General features: G+C 43.0%; 1 protein-coding gene across 1 annotated transcript in view; it reads left to right on the plus strand.

The window, feature by feature from the left end:
* KIF26B (kinesin family member 26B) overlaps positions 1–19,814 on the plus strand; it is a 317,946-nt gene that overhangs the window by 252,243 nt on the left and 45,889 nt on the right. The gene's annotated exons all lie outside the window — the stretch shown is intronic.

The raw sequence follows: 19,814 nt of genomic DNA on the forward strand, positions 1-19,814 counted from the left end.
AGCCTAAAGCCTGGGGAGTAGCAACTAGCATCACAGGGGCAGCTTACAGGAGCATCTCGTAATTGAACTGCTAATGAATGTCACCATTGGTGAAGGACATGTACATGAGATCTGGAGTTAGGAACAACGGGATGACAGGAAAACCGAACCAAGTCATTCACAGAGCCTGTTTCAGTCCATACATTTTACCCTTCTTATCATTTTAAGGGCTGTAAACATGCTTGTTTTCTCATATTCATTCAAGATTGTAAGGTACTGACAAGTTTTTTTCTATGGTTTTCATATTTTCATTTTGGAAAATAAAAAAGAATTGAGATTGGCTATAATTTAATTTTTCTTCTAACATTTATTTTCCAAAATTATTTGGCAGTCTGGCTTAAAACCGGCTTTCTGGAAACATTTCTGTTCCTGGAGCTCACTCAGACTGAAATTCAGTTAAGGGGCAACCAAATTTGTACGTAGAAACGTTCATCAGCTGTTTGTTGGACTGTGCACCTAGTCACAGTGTGAAAATAGCTTGAACTCTGCACTGCACAAAGCGTAGCTCAAACTCTGCTTATCAAACTCTGTCTTCTTTCCTGCTGGATGTTATGGATTGAAGGGAAGGCCAGCTGCTGGAATAGAAAAAATGATGTTAATGATGCTCCCTAGGTTAGAAGTAAACATACAAGGGATAGTTACCAAAGACAACAGCTGTCCTTCCTGGCAGCGGCTGACTGGGAGAAAATTGTCTTGTCTTCAAGACAAGGTCTTCAAGACCAAATTTGTCTTCTACTTGCTGCTTCCCAGTCTCTGCTGGGATTCCTAGCTGTTGCACTCCGAGCTTACACAGCCAGGGCGGCCAGCGTACTCGCCCATCACTGTCTGTGCTGCTGAAAGCCGATAAAAGCTCTCTCATGGCCAGCATCTCCTCTTGAATTCACTCCTATAAAAGAAGATATTATAAATCATAAATATAGAGAAGTGGTCAGTCATCTATAAATCACAGCCAACCTCTCTGTTTCTAAGGAGGACTTTTAAAATGTAATTTGAAAAACATACTGGCATACTTAGGAGCAAGTTTTGTTCACATCTTGCCAAGAAGAGTCCAGAAAGCATTTTTTCCCTAAAGTGATCTATTCACGAGCAATGGAAATAAGAGTCTTGGTGGCTGGGTGAGCGCAAATGCTACTTGCTCAGTGAGCCAGCGGTGCAGGCGTGTGCTGCTCCTCGGTGCAGAAGGGAGGAAGGCGGGGGTATGTGTGTGTGCTGCATTGTGGAAGCTGAGCATCCTATAGACTGATGCGATACATGTTCGGTGGCACCTCCTCTTCAGAGCAGCAGCTAGCCTATATAGCTGATATCACTTCCCTTTCTTTAAGGGTAGTGTTGTTGATTATTAAGGATAAAATTAAAATTTTAATAACTGCCTTTTTTGAATGGGACCGAAGGAAAACAACAGAAGTGTTTTCTTATGTGACAGCGTTGCACGTTGCGTGGGTGGTCTCAGCAAATTTCCATAGAGCAGCAGACAAAATGGAGCATCTTTTCTTTATCCGAGCTGTTGAACAGCCATTAAGTATCTTATGGCAGCCTGTATGGCTTCCTGGGAGCCTGGGAACTCACCATTTCATAGACATCAGGTTTTCTCTTACTGCAGAAATGTAGTTCTCTAAACGCTGAGAGGCTGCAGGTCTTAAACTCCCTTCAGTGCAGTATCCAGCTTCATCTCCGCCGGTAGTAGTTGTAGGGAAAAGCTTGTTCAGATTCATAGCTGGTACCAGATGCTACTGGATTGCCTTCCGTGGGCTGTGTGTTTATGCCAGGGAGGAATTTGCCTCTCTGCCTGCAGTTTCTATGAAAAACACATGCTGCTGTTCAGTGCATTTTGCAATTTTTTTTCTTACCCATAAGGCTAAGCCTTGGAAGCCATTAAATTAGAATCTTGCTCCCTTGGGGACACCCTTCCTCCCCCAACACACACACACACACACACACGTAACAGAGATTAACATTAGCTTTAGCAGGAACTTGGCTGCTAAAGTTGTAAGAAAGTAATGTAGAAATTCTCAGACATCAAACAGTACGGGCTGATATGCTTCAGGATCTTGTTGGGCATTCAAGTTACATTCCACAGGGGTCTGATAAATGGGCAAGATCCCCCATAAAGGGCAACGACATGCAGTGAGTGAGTGGCCAGGCTGTGATTTCTTGTTTGTCTCTTCCGCATATGTACTTATAATCTGTCTCTAATATCTCAGTATCTCTTTGTCACTATCAATGTCCAGACCTATGCGGTACCTTCCTAAGCACATCATTCTGTTGTGGTGTGAACCAGTGTGTTCGTCTAGCTCAGTATGTTATGTAAAAATAGAATTTTTAATTTGACTTCAATACGTTGCCATTTAATGTCACCAGTTTCTTTTGCTCTTGAGTTACGAGCAAACCCCTCAAAAGACTGGGCAAGAATTATTTTCTCTGGAGCCCTGCCAAATGTCCTCATAAAAGTTGGAAAGGGGCATGTGCAAGGCCGAGGAAGAGCAAAGGAGTTTGCTCCTGCTACAGGCGCAGGGCTTTGCTGAGCTGCAGGAATTGTTAGTGCCATTTTATTTTTTTAACACCATTTCAGCTTTACATTAGTGCTGCATTATTTGCCTCTGATTTCCAAGATGAATGTGTTTTAAACCCTCAAATGAACACCCATTTACACAAACTCCAGATACTGGTTTATATAGCTCACTATTCAAAAATTACTCCAGTTGCTAGGCAACAGGGGTGGTGATAATTCATGGTAATGCTGTTTTGGAAATAATCATTTTTATACATTTTAATGACTATGAGAATGTAAGAAAACTGTTTAGAAAAGTGCAAGGCTGTATGAATTTCTCTTTCTGAAATTGTTGCTTGTTTTATTTAATAGGCTTCTCTCTTAATGTGTGCTCCCAATGTGCTAGCGTTTCTGGAAGCATCCTATATTTTGAACTACATGCTTATGTCTATCCAAGGAGGGAGTCTTGTCTGTAAAATAGATGGGCAGGAGTCAAAAGCATGAGTTTTATTCTTGGCGCTTCTGCTTCTCTGTCGTACGGTTGCAGTTTGTCCCAGGTCTTACATGCTGGTATTGTTTGGGGTTTTTTTAAATCCTATCTGTAGAAAGTAAATTATATTAAGTGACTGGTGCAAGGTTGCACAGGAGGCTTAGTGGCAGAGCCACCATGTTTTAAGATCTAATCTGGTGCTTAAACCATGGGCTAATCCATTCTTTCTTTCTGCATGACCTTTGGAAAATAATTTATTTCTGTATTTATTTATTTATTCCATTTATAAAACTGAACTAGAAAAATCGAAGTAGGAATTTGTAAAGGGCATTGCGAGTTGGCAAAAAGCACTACTTACATTTTAACTGTTGGTAGGACTCTGTTGACTTATTTTCTTATATTTTTTAGAGTTAAGGACTCACATAGTTGGTCCTAATGAAATAAAAAATCTGTTTTTCGTTGGTCAAGGGTAGACTAATACTGCTTTTAAGCGAAGAGGAGAAAATAATTATGGATTATAGTACGGTGGTATAAAAGATGAGTTTAAAGAATATGCTGTATATCAGATATTTTCTTTAAATTGCTAGTTAATCATTGGAGTAAAATGACAATAAGGTTTGGATGGATCCAGTAATTCAGATTCTTTTCTTGGTTAAATGGGTGTATCTGTCTGCAGTTGTTCCATCTATGTGAAAAAAATTGCGTGAAGAGATCTGGGAACCCAGGTTTGTTTATACATCTTGACTTTGCATTTATAGCATGAATGAGGTTATTTTTCTCAGAAGAAATGTCAGTGGAAACTTTTCAGGAAGAAGTAAGGAAAGCTAAACCCCAGTTCACAATACAATTCTTGTACAACAACTAGTATTAGTACTGAGAATTTTATCCTTATTTATGAGCCTGAACTAAGTCTTAGTTTTGTGGGATTCACACAACTGCGTCTGCTTACTAGGCCTAGGAATTTAATGCCAAAATTGAACTATGTGCCCAATGAGCCATCTGTTTAATGGTTATTTCATCAGTGCCTAAGCCTAAAGTGATTTATGGTTTTTAACTGAGAGATTTCAATCAGTTTTGCTTTCCACTGCTCCATCTACTAGTCTTCTGATCCTTGCTTTTGCTTCTTCTCAATGAGAACATGGTACAAAGACCACAGAGAGCCTCAGCAAATATGTGGTGCTGCCTTTGGAACCTCTAATCTTTCTGTGTTAATTTAGCATTGAATATATTGGAAAAGGGTGAAGAAATTTTTGCTCTTCTACTTGTGGAAATGTGAGAGCAGAAGGAGGAGAAATATTGAAAATGAGGACAGCTGAAACAGAATTACAGGACTGGAAAATGGCCCAAAATGAATGGGAGACATCCGAGATAACATGGAGAGGAGACAACAATCCACAGAAAAGAACTGGGAAGCAAAAGAGAAAAAGAAATGAATGAAAAGAGGAATAAGCCTAAGAAACACCCCTGAATGTTCCAGTTGTAGAGGAGTGTTCAATGGAGACTTTGTTGAATGTGAAATAGTTCCTAATTAGCTATCAAAAACATGAGCTGCTCAGAAACAAAAGACTTTTTCCATGTTGTTGGCAGCCAGGTCATATGGACCAGAGCCTTGGCTAGCAGAAGCTGAAGCTACTGGAGTGATGCCATATGATACCAGCTGAGGACCTGGCCTTAGGCACTTGCTCTTTGACACTAGCCAGAGTGCTCTGGCAACGTGGAAGAGCGATGCAGTTGCCAGCAAGAGCACTGAAACACCATCAGCGTGGCTATAACGAGGACTTGGAGCATCTGGCAATCACTTACACCTATGGGGTTTTTCTGTAGATGACAGTTTTACTAGGTTGGATTTCTGACAATTTTTTTCTTGATTCCAGGGAACTACATAAAATAGATGGAATCAGGGATGCACGGTCTGTGAATGTAGGAAAGCTTCTTGCATGTTATTAGAGTAGTTTAATCTGCAACTCAGGAGCATGAGGATAACAGATTTTGCATGCTCCAGCAATCGCTGTTGTAGTGTTCGTCAACAATGCACTTTATTGTAGGACAGTTTGCACAGCTGATAGTGCAGATTTTAGCTTTATCTGCACATGTCTTACAGTACTGTGTTTCATCAAGTTAATGAGAGATAGTAGACAAAATCCTCAAGGAAAGCTCCGGTGGAGCTGCCATTCCCCAGCTTTGGGTTTTCAACTCAGCCCTGCCAGGCTGGTAATGTGATAATAATTGGAGTAGAGATGTCTGCAATGCATGTGTAGTGAGTGTGGGTGAGTAGGTTGAATTCTCTGAGCCCGATCCCCTGTCACATCAGCTTTGCAACAGACTTTAGCCAACACGGCTCCATTCTGTACAAGTGTTGAAGTGGGAAGGATCAGGCCTCACGATGCTCTTTGAACCTCTCAGTGAATTACCGCTCTACAGATACTGTAACAAGCAAATAATGATGGACCGCAAAATGAAATGAGAAGGGAAGTGCTTGTGGTTTAGAGTCAGATTTAATAGCAATCACTAATTGCATTTAAATAGTCTTTCCTATCAGTGGCAGATAGCTGCATCGGGGAAGGACACTACGTTGGTCCCGGGCCAGCACAGACGTGACTGGTAATGAACAGCAATCCAGTAGCGTGCAGTTATTGCTGAAATATAACTTGTGTAAGACCCAAATAGGCCATCGTGGTCATTTCATATAAAAATGAATCTGTACTTAATTCATTAAAATGCCATTTTGAACCTTCAGTCAGGGTATCCAGCAGTTTATTCTCACCTGTTCCACCAATGGTTCAGGATCAATTGAACATTAATACATTTTCTCCTATGGAAATGTAGTGATAATTCATTTCATGTATAATTGAACAATTTTTTAATAGTCATATTCTTGGAATAACTAGCTCTTGTGCAGTGCAGCAAATTATCAGAAAGAATGTAGTAATGTTTATTAGCCTTACTCCGCGGTATTGGTTCTCTCTGGTTTCTTGAACAGCTGCATACGGATATGATCTGTGAAATTAACTTTTGTTTCCCTACTGATCCTTCTTTCCCTGCACAAACCCAGGATGACTCAGGGCAAGAGAGCAGAGACATCCCGCTGCCGACACCCAAAGAAAATAGTTGTTCCTTCCATCCTGCCAGGATTGTAGCCCCTTGTTCGGAGCTGGGCATCTCATTGCTACAAAGAGGTTACGGGCTGCAGAGAATTTTAAAGAGAAGCAAGAAGAGTTATGAACAGTCGGAGATGAAAGGGTTACTCACCTGGAAGAACATCGTGACAGAAATAAATCTTCATAGCTTGCAGGGAAAAGGAGACCTCTGAGAGGGGAGATGACAACTACTCTAGTATTTCAAGGGTGTGAATACACACAGGAGGAGAGAACTATTTCTGATGAGACAGTGGCAGAACGGTTCCTTATCCTTAAGTAATGAGGCAGAGGAATATAAACTTGAAAGCAAGCTAACAGTGATTCCTGCAAGACAATGGAATAACTTCCTGAGAGCTGAAGCAAATACTCCATTGGCAGAATGACATAAAAGCAAAATAAACATGTAACAACCAAATATTAATTAACGGTTATATAATAAACAGGTCCCGCTTGGTTAGGGGCTAGGCTTATGCAATTTCAGTGCAGAGTTCTGGGTCCAAATCACCAGCAATTTTCAATAGCTGTGCTTCCATTTTGATAATTTATCTTCATCCTTGTTCGCAAAGGGTTTGCACACGGCAGGCAGTTATACAAAGAGACAATAAAATATGTTCTGGTGTGTCTACTAGATTCTCCTCTGCTTTTAGGAGTCTGAAAACTAGCAGTCAGCCTGATTTGTTACATTTTCAGGGCGAAAGAAACCCAGAATGTCTCAGTGGTGCCTTTCTCAAGTATGTAACAGGGATATGGATGTCCAGCCCATTTCTGTGCTGGATGACTTAACTCTGTTAACCTCTTTAAGGTCTCTTTCTCTTTGAATTGCAAAAGCAAGTTCTCCCGGTGCTTGATCCAAAACTCAGTGTAAGTCAATAGAAATCTTTTTATTGGGCTTTGGCTTAAGCCCACAGATTAGAAAACATGCTTATATCTAATTAGATGAGATAATCCTCAAATCCTTGCTAAAGGATATTGTATACCGTAGTTCACGTTCAATATTTGGTGATTAACAGCTTATTTGTTGAAAGAGGCAGTATGTGCTGAAGTGTTACCTAGCGTTGAGTTTGTTTGGGATTGCAAGGGATGTGATTGATGGGATTGGTGAATGTGAGAACTGGATATGTACAATCATCTATTGACTGGTTGCAAATGAGTGCGAAAAACCCTCATGTGACCATGAATTTGGAGCTCAAGAAGGTTGTACAGGAGCTTGTCACATAAGTAGGGATTGGTGACTACTGAAGTGGCACAAGCAGGACTATTTTTTTTTTCAACCTTAACTGAAAAATAAACAAAACCATGGTTTACATTTCTGGGCAAATATTTGATCAATTTTTCTTCATGCTTTTTTATTTCTTGGACTGTATTTGACACCACCCCCTCAACAGAGCAACAGGCCCTAGAAACTTTGAAGAGATCTGTGAGGTTGTAAGCAGGGAGTATTTCAGCCAGTTTGCCATGTTGCTTCAAGAGTGTTTGAATGGCATTGCCACTGCAAGATGGTTTTTTTTGCCATACAAACTTTTACCGAAGTTCTTATTTTCCTGACGTGTTTGAGAGGAAAGCAATGAAGACAACCCTCTTGTGCTCTTCAGATACCAGCTAGCTTCTTCTAGATGATCAAAGTTCTCTGGCTGATGGTTGCCTCCAGGCCTGTGCACAATGAACAGATGTGAAGTGAATTTTTTAAAATATGCATTGGCTTTAAAAACTTAAGCAGGCTGGTTAGAGCTATCTTCTGAAATATTAAAATTATCTCCCTCTCCTGCTGCAGAATGAGCTCGTTAGATTATTTTGATTTTCTAAATTTTGTCTGTTTATAAATGCCATCAGGTACATGCTTTCTAGCAATATGTGACTAGACTCAGTAAATTTAATTTCAGACAGCAGGTTTAACTCTTTTAGCTGTATTTTATCTCATCACTCCATCAGCAAAACTGTTCTACCTGCCGTATTTAAAATTATTTTCCAACGATTTCTTTTTGAGGGGTGCGGGGAGTTGTTTCTCTCCCTATTCCTTAGTTTGTGCTCTTGGGCAGAAATTAAGCTTCACTCATTTTGAAAATGAGTGGCAGAACGTAAGCCCATGCTGAAACACCAGCTCTTAGGTGCTCTGTGTGGTTCTGAAGAGCAGAGTGCGGGGTGGCAGAACAGTGGCGGTGGCTGTTTTGGGTGCTGTTACAAACCTGGGAGCTATGGAGATAGAGTCTTCAGCCTCTGTAGATAGAACAACAGGAGAAAGTGGGAAGCTGGCATAGAGGTGTCGGGATATGGGGGCTTGGAAAAGGACGCACAACGCATTACAGTCTGCAGGAGTGGGTGCTCTCACTGATCGAAGTGGCTTCTCCGCTGCCCTCGCCCCAGGCAGCTGGCACAGCCTGCAGCTTTCCTGGGCGTGCTGCCTGCCCTCAGCGGGAGCTCCGCAGGGCAGGGGTCTCACGGGAGCTCCGCAGGGCAGGGGTCTCATGTAGCTCCTGTGTCCCTGCGGCACCTTGGGCTGCACTAGCACCTGCACCGCTCAGCCCGGAGGCAGCTGCAGCACAGCCAAGGGGAGCCACTGGCAGGGTGAAGCTGTTACAAGCACTTCATCATCTCTGTGCAGGTGGGACCTGAGGCTCCTTGGAGCAGGCTTTTAAGGGCTGAACACAATTTTCATGTCTGCCTTCCAGCTAGAAACAGAGTAGCTGAATCTTTTGTGCTCCTAGACTGCATTTCCTCTCTTGCAAACACCAGTTTTCACAGGCTCCATGAGATGTGCTTTGAAGTTATGCGCACATGTAAGAGCACAGGAATTAGACACAGGATCCAGATCTGCTACCTAGCTGGCATGTACTGCATAACAAAACCCCAAACGTTTCCAAAGGTGTGGTGTTAGAGAAACAACTGCATTTTTTCAGAGAGTATTCTAGGAGCTCCATGTACTCAGTCAGCCCATGCCGATGTGCACCTCCTGAATCCTGCTCCTCTCTCTCATGGGCGGACTGGAGGGACGGAGAATCTCATATTCATCTCATTCTCATATCAAAGGGAACGGAGTGTAACTGCTGTAGCTGCAACAGTTTACACTGATGTGAAAGGAGAGCTGGTGGAGGACCAAAGCTGAATAAGATTTGGCTCTGAAAATACATGTCTGTGAAAGAGAACCAGCTGGCACTCTTCCACCCTGTGCTCCAGGGAGACCTGTGGAACGCTCCTACGTGTTCCCCAGCCAAGGGTTGAGGCTACTTACTGTGGAGCGTGTTTTACAGAAAAAGTGAGGGTGTGCTTTGGTAACCTTTAGGATCTTTGCATCATTCAGAATATAAAACAAGCCCATTAGGCTGGTAACAGGTTTTCTTTTCTCTCGCTAGGTGACTACTGCCATTTTAGATGGCTGCTTGCTGTGTGACGGCAATATAATCGGTGGCTTTTGTTGGTTTTGTTGGTTTTGAGCTTCCCTTGATTGAAGTCCTCTGGGAGTTCCTTTGCCTGGGATCATTTGTGTGTGTGTCAGACATAAATATTGAGTAGGTTGCACAACTGACAAGTCCTTTGTGTCCGTTTGCAGGTGCCATGTCTGTTCCCCTGACCCTCAGCACAGCGAGCCCCATGAGGGTGATGAGGGTGGTGGTTCGGGGAAGGCTCTGGCTGCTGTGAATCTGTGTGATGCTTTGGGTTTCTCTACTATAAATGCTCCCAGGGACTGCCACTTGTCTTCCCAGCAGGGCCAAGGCTCATCCAGGCAGGGACATGGTGATTCTGGGGTGCTGTGGCAGAACTCCCCAGTCTCTACTGGTATCCCAATCACGTAGGTGCATGCTGAAAACTGAAATGGATTTTTTTCACCCACCCAAGCAAATTCAAAAAGCAAAAAGTTTTGCTTAAACTTTTCTACAAAACATATTTTTCACTGAAAGATAAGACAATGAAAGCAAAGAATTACAAGCAAGTCAGTATGTGTATTTAACAAGAAACTGGTTATTGGAAACATAATACAATAAAGTTTTCTTTACAAATTGGGTCATTTGATTAGAAAAGAATTTGCATTAAGGCATAAGATTTTGAATTTTATCTGACAATGCTATTATATCACACCCATGCAAAAGGTAGTATAACCCTTAAAAATAAGTTTTTAATTCCACTGGCCAGGGTCCATCCATCAATGATGCTTCTCTGTAGGGTGATACCTGATTATTTTAAGGAACCTCAGCTTCACACTAATATGCCTAATCAGAGAGCAACCTGCTGTTGCTAAAGGAATCCCTCTTGCTGAAGACCAGAGAACAATAGATAACTGAAGAGAGTAACAACAAAATGCCACATCTGTTCAACAGGGAATGTTTAGTTGTGGGCTATGAATAAAGAATGTTGCAGGCTGCGTATGAAATTATAGTAAGGTAATATTCAGCTCCAGCAGTAAGTGCGGGTATGTGAGAGTCATTTTGACTAGCAATTACACATCTATTTTATGCATTAAACAGTTATGTTATCTCTCTGTTGAAATGAACCTTAAGTTCAGAACACAAATAACGTCCTTAATAATTTTATGTTTATATCTGTATAGATATAAAACCAATAACTGTATGCATCATGATAAGTATTACCAGTGGGCTGTTTCACCTTAATTCATCTGCCAGAAATACAAAAATCCAAATGTTTCCAACTAATATCTAATCTGTAATCTTTAGTAAGCCTAATAAATTCTGCATTGTTCTCTGTATATTACCCATTAATAGCCCCAGGAACTAGAGCTTCATGAAAGTTCCTTTTTAGGACTGCACCATTTGGAAGTACAATTCTATTGTGTCAGAAGCCAAGTAATAAAATTTACCAATTATTATTGTCTTAAATACAAAGGGATAGAGTTAGGTATTCGACACTGACATTTTAAATCAAATGCTGCCCATATGACCATTCACTGCATTTTGCAATACCTGAATGCAAGAGCGAGTTCCCCTGTATTAATCTCATAATATGCAATAGGAATATGGACGGTGCTTTTTCCTGCCGGCTCCTTTCCCACAGTAAATGAACATCTCCCAGCTGTACGGTCTGATTATGTTCATATTGAAACATTTCTGGCAGTTAAATCTGCAATCCTTTGCATATTTAAGTAGAGAACATTCTTTTGGGAGATCTGGAAGGATGGGCAGAGCACGGCAAATCTGCACTCCCCTTGCTGCACAGGTTTCAAGAAGGGGAATCCTGAGGGATTCTTGCTCTTCTCACCCATAATAAGAAGAAAAAATCTCTACCACCATCTTTAGGAAAAAGCTGCAGCTTCTTGCAGATCAAGGGCTATGCACTTATTGTCTTAAGGTCAGGGGTAGATAAGAGCTGGGAACTGGCTCAGCGTGCTGTGCTCTGCCGTTATCCAAGTGTTGAATTGCACACATATAGACCAGCAATGGACGGATGTGTTTGCGTGGTTGATTTAAAGACGTAATTTGTTTTTTTGAGGCATTAATGTGCATTTTGGTTATCTCTAATTTTGACTCGTTCAGAGTAGGAACCAGTAAACACAGGACACGATGGGATTGTCGGCTGACTCTCATAGCCTTCAGAAAAGAAACTCCAGCACATTTCAGTTGCAGTAAATGAGATAGCCCCTAAATGTGACCTTGTGCTGCTTCTCAAATATTTCTGTCATTGCTGTCAGTCTGTTTGTATTAATTATTAAATATAGAACTTGTATATCCCTTGATGCCCTTGATTTACACAAGCTCTACAGAATGTGGATCAGATACATTTTCCTACCTGTTCCTACCTACATCTTACTATCTGGAATTCTTCGCACTCATTGACAAGTGGTAACGTTATGAAATATTCAGTTCTTTTCCTACTTTATTTCCAATATATTTCAGAAGTAATTTTTTTTTATCTATGGTTCTGGCAAGTAACTGTGAAGCACTCGTCATCACTGCTGCTTCAGTCCATGGTTATTCAGAATCTCAGTTCTGGCTGCTGTTTCTCAAACACTTCCGTAATCCCAAGCAGGTGGAGTGGAAGGAGGCAGGCAGAACTGGAAGTCACATTTCTGATTCTGGGGCATTCCAGGGGCACAGCACCCCACATTAAACCTTCCTGAGGCTTAACCAGCAACAGGCACCCCGGGATGCTGGCTGGGCCACCCTGCTGCCCGGCATCTCCACAGGACACAGTGCGCAGCCCTGTGACCCTCGCTCTGCCATGTCCCCTCTACTTGCAGCAGTCACATCCTTGGCAATCCCCTCTGGGAGACTTGTAGAAGACCCACAGACCCACAGGTCTGGGCTGCTGCCTCAGTGACCGTGCTCCAAAATATTCTCTGATACTATATATGACTCTCTTTTACCTGGTGGGGAAGGTCTAGAGATGTGTGAGGTTCTCACCCTTTTCTCTTTTCTGCTTGCCAGGCCTGAGATAGAACGCTACGTTCTGCTGTGCTAATTGATTAAATGGCATCTATCATAACATAAAGAGATCAAACAGAATTATTTTTTCTCCCGTGTTACTGTTTAAAGCTCTCAATTCTGCTCAGATCATTAGCGTGTAATTTTCTGATGAGCTAGCCAGAAAGTCCCTAAATAAAAATTAGTAGAAAAGATTAGCTAGGAAAGCTAGACTGGTAATGAGCTGTTGCACTGTGGTAATGTGCTAGGTTTATAGTTCATATGTAGCCCTAATCAGCGATAAGTGCAAGTTGTCAGCATTTGATAGCTAATTGGTGTTTCTTGGAATTACACTGCAACAAAAACATTGAAATGAAAGTAAACTTTTTTATATATATGACAAGTTAAGGGTTAATTATAAATGCTTGGGTCAAATACACCTCCTAGCTATGCTATATGCAAATGGGCTGCACAGAGGGAAGATTCTCAGAACTTCTTTGGTCCCTTTTGGGTTATTGCTTTTTTTGAAAAGCGGTACAGTAGCGGCTTTGAAAGCAGAACAGGGCCTTTAAGCTATTTGCTATGTATTAAATATGTCATACATCACACAGAAAAATAACTAAACGCGAACTACTGGAAAATATTAACAATGCAATGATGATTTGAACTCTCATAACAGCCCATTTGTTACTGATTGTATTTACTCCATGTTCATTTGAGAACTGCTGTCCTCCCACAGAATTAATTGCACATAAAATCATAACATGGATCTGAAAAATTAGAAGGCAGGAATAATCTCAGCCACAGGACATGAAAGGCTTAAAAGCCTGGCTAACCTGACATCTGTGAGCTGAGGTTTTTGTCATTGCACAGCTATAATTAAATGGCTCTAATCACTCTCATAATGCTAATATGAGCAATGTCCTACATGTCCTTGGTAGCTGGTGGTGCAAATGATGGCGGTGCACGGTGTCCTGCCTCAACACGGTGCAGCATGACAGGGACCGCCCAGACACGGGTGCTCCAGGAGATTCTTAGCCACCTCCTGCAAGGCTGAAGCATATGTCATCACACAATCTCATTGCTAGTCGTCCTAATACATTTTTTAATTGGCCATTTAATTGACCATTTCCAATCAGATTCGATGCAGGGGCAGGTCTTCAGGTCCCTGAGGGATGTGCAGGACTGGTGGGACTGGGAGGGGAGTGGGGCAGGGGCAGGCTGGGCTGTGGAGGTGTGAAGCCAGTAGCCACCAGCGCAGTCATGGACCAGTGGAGTCCAGAGCTGGATGGCCAGCACGCACACGCCAGTGAGGAGAGGGGAAGGAGCTGCAGCTGGAGTTAGGTGGGATGTGGCAAGAAGAGGGGATGGCAGAAGTGTAGGAAATGGAACAACACAGGACACCAGCCCACAGGAAACAAGTCTTCATTAATTCCCCTATTCATAGAACAACTTGTTCATTTATTCAGATTCTCACCATTTGAAATACAATTAGATGAATGTTTTTCCCTGCTGAGTGAAATTCATACAGTCAGCAGACAAACCCTCTCTAAATGATACGCTCATCAGCGTGTGTGGAGGAGGAGGAGGGACAAAGAGGAGAGAGGAGCTGAAGCGAGCTCGCTGCTAGGTGGTCTGAATTAAGTGATCAATTCTTGTTACTGCAATAGCTACAAAAGTTAACACCGAGGTGTTAAGAAAGCCCTGCTACGACAAGTATCAGCGTTCAGATGTGAGAGTAATGAATCCTGCAGGCCTGAGTTAAAACTCACTTGAGAGTAAACCCAGAGAACAGGTATTGCCTTCTCAGAGGGTGAGCCTTGAAATACCTCGACTGTTCCCAAAACAGGGAAATCCGGAACAGCTACCTGTGCATTTAAATTCAACACTCCTTCCAAAATGGACATTCATTTGGATACGACCCTCTGGGTACAACCCTCACTGTCTGTTTTCTGCAGGCAGGATCCCTAATGTCTGAATATCCAGGTGAAAGAACCGTGGTAAATGTAACCTGTCTAGACCTGAGTAAATAACTAAATCGGTGTCCCCGGAGAAATTATTAGTTAAGCTGAAGAAGACAAGGAGCTGTAAGATGCATCAGGTAGCAAAGACTAATGAAACAACAGTAACTAGCATTGAAGTGGGAGCTATCAGAGTAAAGGGAAAGCCACCAGGGAAGTTCTTCAAGGACCAGTTTTGGGAGAGATTTTATTTAGTGCTATGATTAGCAGGCTTGGCACACAAGGCGGGATCATGTTAATCGTAGTGGCTGGTTACACAAAGCTGAGAGCCGTCATCTGCACAAAGGGAGGTCAGAACATCAGATGGGAGCAGCTGTGGGACCTCAAGGGCTGCAGCAACAGAAAGGGCACTAATGCAAGGGCTCGCCCCGACTGGGTGCTAACAAGCTCTACTGAAATCTGGGAGCTCATCAGCTGGAAAAGGGGTGGTGTGTGTGTGCTGATCTAGGCATATTGGTTAATGATCACAGGTGTCCACAGCTGATCTAACAGGGAGAAGGTAACAACGTCTGAGAAGGCAGTAGAAACGACAGCAGAAAAAATAGTAATGTCCTTATGCGAGGGGATAACAGTTCCTTTCCTGGAGGCAGCTGTGGTCACCCATACAGATGAAGGACGAATTCAGACTGAAGTGAGTACAAGGAAGGCTGGCAAGGAGAGAACAATAGGTTTTCATGTGAGAGATGAGAAGAATTTGGCTTGCATACCCAAATAGGGTTAGGGAATGGAGAGAGCATGAGAAAAAGTGTCGGTGTTGTCTGTACATGCGGCGGGAGCATTCCTGTCCCCAGGCAGTGAGAATGGAAATGGAATGGAACCCAAAGAGCAAAGGAAACGAAAGGGTATGGGCAAACAGGGGAGCAGATGGCTCCCAGTGTGCTACTTCGAAATGGAAGTGTGTGTGGGCAGCGCTAGGAAGCTCTAATGTTTTTAAGGTTGGGTTTTCTAAATACTTCAGGAGAATTACATGATTCTCTGAACTGGGTAGGGGCACGAGCTATTATTTCATAGTTTCTTCTCACCCCAAGCATCATCTCTGCTCTGATGACATCCCACAGGCATCAGGCTTGCAGGACCAAACGATGCATTCCTCTTTCCTCCTTCTCCTTCCATGGCTGTTGTCTGTGCGCTCTCCTTAACAGAATGACTCTTTCCTCCTGGCCTCTCCTGTGTCTCCAGGCCCATCGGCCAGGGCTGGGTGGATGCTGAGGAGCACTTTTCCCCATCCTTAGGAGATCGCAGAAGGCATGCACACGGGTGGGGGCCAGGGCTGGGTGGATGCTGAGGAGCACTTTTCCCCATCCTTAGGAGATCGCAGAAGGCATGCACACGGGTGGGGGCAGGAGGCTGCAGACCCTCACTGTAAATCACTATAACTGACACTGAGGGTATATGAATGACCGTGCTGATCCAGGCCAAACGTCTTTCTAGCACCCTGCCTCCGTCTGCATTTAACGGCAGATGCCAAGGAGAGAGTATAAGGCTAGAATGAGTACTTTGCCAAAATATTCTTGTAGCCTCAACTATTTTCAGGTGGAGGAATTCCTGAGCTTCAGCAGCGGCTTTGTAAACAGAAGTGGGACCTTCCAGAGACACTGTGAGTCCGGTCTGAGGCTTTTGGAAGGCGGTTGAAGGTTGAAAGGAATTTTTTATGAAAGACTGGCTCAGCTTGGCTTTGACATTTTATTTTAGTGCTTCTGGGATTTTGAATAGCTAACTCTAATACTTATCTTTCTATCACTTAAAATTAAATACATACAGATATTAATTGTATATCAGTAGTTGTATATTGTAAATATATATATTGCATATAAATATGTATGTATATTTGTAAAAGTTATATTGCTTTCATGCACTCACAACTTTTCTGACTACCAATCTGCAGAGGCAGCTATTAACGTGGAAATACTTGAATTTACAGTTGGTTTTCTGGGCGTAATAGATACCTATTGAACTCTAAAGCATGTTCTGGTTACCTCAGGTAAAACTGCAAGCTATGTAACAATTACTAAGTGGCAGGTTTAAAAGAGTTTGTTTCCTTTGCTGTCACAAGCTATTAGGAGATCTCTGAAGTGCTGGAGATATAAAAGCCTGTTGAGAATCTTGTTTAATTAATGGTATTATAGTGGGCAAAATAAATAGGAGACTCCATTTAAAGGGGGCACAAAACTTCAGATAACATGAAAAATGCATGTGTATCATTAATATTTTAGATTGCTGCATAGATGAAGATAAATGTATTTGATACAGCTTATCTCCAAATGGTTTAAATAGCAAATAGGTATATATTAAAAATCTTTCTTTATATATTGATTTGGCCACTTGTATTTACGCCGAGTAGTACTTGCATGGAGACTGGGGTCCATCAGGTTTTATTTGGAGTACTCTGAATAAAGTATGATGGAGTGTGAGAAGGATAAAAGAACCAAACATTTAGTTTTCTTGCGCCTGTGTTTATAGATGACAAAATTCCTGCTGCCCTGAGCAGCTGCTACATTTGGCCCTGTGCTGCCAAAAATGTCATCATAAAACTGGCTGTGGTTCCACGGTTTAACTTCAGTGCCGTGTATTTGGCTTTGGAAGGGGCTGTCTTATTCATTATCTCATGTGCCCCGTCATTAAATCTGTAGAAGGCCAACTGAGACCTTGCTGAAGCCTATGTGAGCCTCTCGGTGACAGCTGGGTTCGGACCACAGTGCCATGGGTTTCACTTAATAAAATCTGAATTTTGGAGCTTGTTTTCAGACATCACCAAAACCAGGCACAGGCAGAGAATTTTCCATCCATGATCTTTAATTGCCCTGCAAGATCAACATTGTCCCTGTTGTTGCTCGGTCTGTCTTATCACGTCTCTAAATCAGCCCACTGTGCGTGTAGCTGAGCCCGTCTGGGGCGGGGGAAGTTGTTGCTGTGTGATGGCCGGTCATTTTGGTGGGAAAGGAGTTGCTGGTCTCTCTCCAGGTCCTAACAAGCTCACCCAACCCCTGTTGACTGTTGGCAGTACAAATATAAAGGAGTTGCAGGCCAGAGAATGCTGTGTTCATCAGATTCTACAAACGTCATTGCAGGTGTCCAAGAAATTAATTTTGACCCTAGAACTATATACTGAATAGTCAAGCAAGTGGAAGCTGTGAAGTGAAACCAGGTTTCTAGTCCATTTTGCTTTTTGAAAAAGATAGGTGTAAAGGAGAAGCTCAGCTTGCTTACTCTTCTGAAAAGAGAAAGCGTGTGCAACACTCGTGAAGCCCACGCCTACCCAGATTTCTGGAAGGAGATGGGCATGCATATTGTCTGGGACCTGTGTAAGTTACCTGGACGTGCCAATACAGTGTTACTAGTTACTAAAGAGCAGTCACCGGTTTTCAGTTCCTAGATGGTTTGGAAGTGGGCATCGGAGGCCAGGGTGTCCCCAGCTGAGAAATGGGAGATGACACGTAAAACATCCCCCATCTGGGAACTTGCTTCACCTGCTTGATTCCTGTCTCAGGTTTGCAGATTGCTTGGCTGCTGTAAAGTCCAGCTTCCTTGCCAAGGGGCAGGGGTTGCTTCTTTAGCAGCCTTTAGCTCTTTCATGCTTCTCTGTGAAACAGAGTTTGGAGCTGTACGTGAAGAGGAACTTCAAAAGGTAATAAATTGATTAGTAGAGATGGAAGCATGACTTGAGGCTCTTGACTGTTTGTTTTGCTTTCATGCTGGCTGTTTAATATTTTCACTGCTTTATTTTGTGTTTTGACAGCTTATGGTAAGGAGCTACTTTCATATGAGTGCATATTTTTTGGTCTGTTGACCTAAATGAACAGCTCGAGAGCATCAGCATTGGGAAAATAATGTTTCTAACAATTCGTGTCTTAATTTTGACATCCAAAAGGGTATAAATACTGGCTGAAAGTTCCCCTGTGGTTGGGATTTTCTCTCATCTGTGTGCTTTCTCTGCTGTGTTCAAGAGCAGAGTTTAAGGAGTTCCAGTCTTGCTTCTGTGGCAGCACAAGTAAGATTTCTCTCCATCCACGCAGACATCAGTTCTCACAGCATTTATAGAGACTTACTATCTTTGAGGCTTTTATATTATTTTCTCAAAGTCTCTTCAAATTGTCCAACAGGCTAGAAGTTTATTGCTGGAGGTGATGAGGCAGGCTTGCGTGCAGGTGCATAGGCACTATGAACTCTTGAGCCTAACTTTCTTTGGGAATATGTCTAGTGAAGTGGCTGAGATTAATTTTATAATTTCCATAATACTCATGACAGCAAATGACTGCTGCCTTCTTTCTTTTTTTTTTTTTTTCCTTTCTGCACAAGAGTGCTTGCACTTTCACTGCCCTCTGCTATAATGCTGTGGGCTGGAGGCCCTAGGAGGTGGACATATGAAATCTTACCTATCAAAATGCAAAGTATTTTGCTGGGTGACCTTCCCAGTTTCTTGGAGATGTCACCTATTTATGCTAAGAGCAGTGCCAAGTGGAGTGGTTTCTAAAACTGAACAGCAGTCACTCTAGTGTCAGGTACCACTCCATTTGGGATTGCAGTTAGGGTTAACTAGAGCTGCTCTCCAGTGCAGGGAACCGGGAAGGTCACACTGCCACATCGTCGGCATCTTGATGAAGGAGTGAAGCCTACTGCTGTCACGACAGCTGATCAAATGAGCCTAACCAGAGTGAAGTAATTATTAAATTCTCCCAACAGATCATGAATATTCATGGATCAATTACAAACATTGGAAGTTAATTTTCATTTGAGGAAATAACCCTGGTACTCCACTCGCTGTGCATATGAACCGTAGGGCTCCTTGCATGTGTGACCCCAGCCAGTGGCACTGGCAGCAGCTGAGGGAGCTGAGGCATTCTGAACACAACCTGTGTGCTTAACCCCTCGAACACAGAGCCCCTCGCCTGCATCGCCTGCCTGCTTGTCGCCGTGAAGGTGGGGGGAGGTGGGGGCGGCAGCGCTGCAAGCAATGACGCTGGGCAATGGGAGCGGATCCTGCTGCGTGCTGGTGGAGGGGTGCTGGGAATGCCCTCGTGCCTGTCTCTTTGCTGTGCTCGTGCCAGCGTTAGCCACCAGAGGGGCTGGTGTGAAGGTGGTTTCCAGAACTCATCCTCAGCAGAGAGTCAGGGGATGTTGCCTCACGCTTCTCTCTTGCTGTGTGGTTTCCCCTATAGCTGCCCTATAGGGGCACTGGCCAAGGCTTCCCTTCCCAGTGCTCCCAGCAGCCTGGAGGAGAAGCAGGCAGGCTCCTGAGCTGCTCCAGTCCCTATTCCATAGCAGGTAACGACTGTTGCCTTCTCATATCAAGCA

This window comes from Falco punctatus (assembly GCF_963210335.1).
Source record: "Falco punctatus genome assembly, chromosome: 5".
In the NCBI taxonomy this organism is placed as follows: Eukaryota; Metazoa; Chordata; class Aves; order Falconiformes; family Falconidae; genus Falco; species Falco punctatus.